The sequence below is a fragment of the Mandrillus leucophaeus genome, unplaced genomic scaffold (genome assembly GCF_000951045.1).
Source record: "Mandrillus leucophaeus isolate KB7577 unplaced genomic scaffold, Mleu.le_1.0 Scaffold1024, whole genome shotgun sequence".
Taxonomy (NCBI): Eukaryota; Metazoa; Chordata; class Mammalia; order Primates; family Cercopithecidae; genus Mandrillus; species Mandrillus leucophaeus.
Genome location: NW_012098366.1, coordinates 208,609 through 210,470, shown reverse-complemented (window position 1 = coordinate 210,470; position 1,862 = coordinate 208,609). Strand labels below are relative to the sequence as shown.

The following is a 1,862-nucleotide window of genomic DNA, read 5'->3' as shown; positions in this document are numbered from 1 at the left end:
ATTGTATGCTATCCTTGTATCAAAATATCACATGTACCCCATAAATATGTATAATTATTATATTCAATAAAAAAGAACTTTAAAATACAGGTATATTTTTATTATTTTATGTGGGAAGGACCGTTCTAAGCAAAATACCAAAAGCAGAAAGCAGAGATCCAGAGATCCACAGCTTATAAATCAAAATCGTACGCGCATCAAAGCTACCAAACTCCAAAAATGGACCTAAAGGCATGCAACAATTTAGTATATGACAAAAGTGGTTTTTCAAATCAATGGAAAGATCAATGGTATTAGAAATGCCTATGATTTAGAGGAAAAAACGAAGCTGGAGTCCACGCTCACCCCACAAGAAAATATAAATTCCAGACGTATCCAACATTTTACAAGTACCACAGAAAAACAAGAGTTTATTTTAAAAATAATCTTGGAGTGGGGAAAGCCATTTAAAACACAGCACAAAGCCCCAAATGCCTTAAGGCAAAATATTTGACTCTCAAAAATTTAAAATTTTCTATTTTGAAAAAGACCAAACCAGAACCAAACACCACAATCAGAGTCAAAAGACAAATTGAGAAGTATCTTTTCAACACACATGGAAAAAAATATGAGCTGGTAAATCACAAAGTAATACAAACGGCTACAACACAAATGAAGGGATTTCAACCTCACCAATAAACGAAAAACGTCGACCTGGCAGGAATGCAGTGACCTGTCAAGGGCACAGGACCAGAGCCCCGGACGGGGCGGGAATGTCAATGGCAACCTCTCACCGTTACCCACTTGGTAGAGTCCACCGGGCAGAGAAACCTACGTCCAGAAGACAGTTACGAACTGAAAAATCCACGCGCACCGACCCGGCGGAGGACGAGCGGAGCGCCCCCTGCCGCCCCGGTGTTAGTCCAAACGACAGCAGCTTCCCTTTGATGACAGAAAAAAGGGTGTGCGCGCGTGCCTAGGGCGCCAACGGCATCCCAAACTGTTCACAGTTCCTGCCTCTTCATGCACTGGCAGAGTGTTGGGGGGTGATTTATATTTCTCTGACATGCCTGCATTACAAGTATTGCATATTATTTTCAATTTTAAAATTAAGCCAATAAACAACAAGGAAAATATTGGCTGTGTTGCAAAGCGTTGGGCTCATTCATTAAAATAGGGCTCTGACAAAGTAACAGAAAAGACAGCATCGATAGCAAAACCGGGAGAGGCTAAGACACCCGGCAAGTAGCACACTCGACCAACTGCTGAGACGAAAGCAGCTCGTTTTCGTCTTGACGCGGGAAGACTTTTTACAGCTAAATAAAGTGGCGCTCCCGGTGCGCCGCCGGGGTCTTCATGGGGCTCCTCAGGTTGTGCATAAAACAGAAAAAACCTCCATTTTTATATGTTGGGGAAGCTCCCCACCCCTTTCCGGGCCCATCCCAGGGTACACGAGACTCCCAGGAGCGCGGCAAGGAGAGCGGCCCGGGGGTCCGGACTGCGCCCCTAGGACTCCGGCCAACCTGGCCCGAGGCACGGCGCCGGTAGAAAGCGCGCGGGAGGGCCCGAGGGGGAGCAACGCCGGAGATCTGAGGAGATCCAAGGTGGGAGGGACGCCGGGGCTCCGAGGGGGCCCACGGGGGGAGGGGCGCGGAAGGGACCGAGGCCGTCCGAGGCGGGCGGGGGCGCGGGAGGGCCCGAGGGGGTCCAAGGCCGGGCGAGGGGAAGGGTGGGAACCCCGAACGGGGGAGAGGGCGCGGCCTTGGCCCTGGGGAGGAGGCCGCCGCGCGTCCATGAGGGGAGGAGACCAGCGTAAACGGAAGGGGCAGTGCGTGCTCGCGGGGAAGAGTCCACGATTCGTGTGGAGGACGCGCCGGCTCGGG

The 1,862-nt window shown here is 50.5% G+C and overlaps 1 protein-coding gene across 2 annotated transcripts in view; it reads right to left on the bottom strand.

The window, feature by feature from the left end:
- ZNF250 (zinc finger protein 250) overlaps positions 1–1,862 on the bottom strand; it is a 41,333-nt gene that overhangs the window by 34,646 nt on the left and 4,825 nt on the right. Inside the window, exon 1 of one of the 2 annotated variants that reach the window (XM_011977165.1) lies at positions 673–746. The exons of the other annotated variant lie outside the window; for it this stretch is intronic. The gene's annotated coding sequence lies outside the window, so the exon portion shown is untranslated. Of the gene's footprint in view, positions 1–672; positions 747–1,862 lie in introns of those variants that run through there. 2 annotated transcript variants of the gene reach the window in all.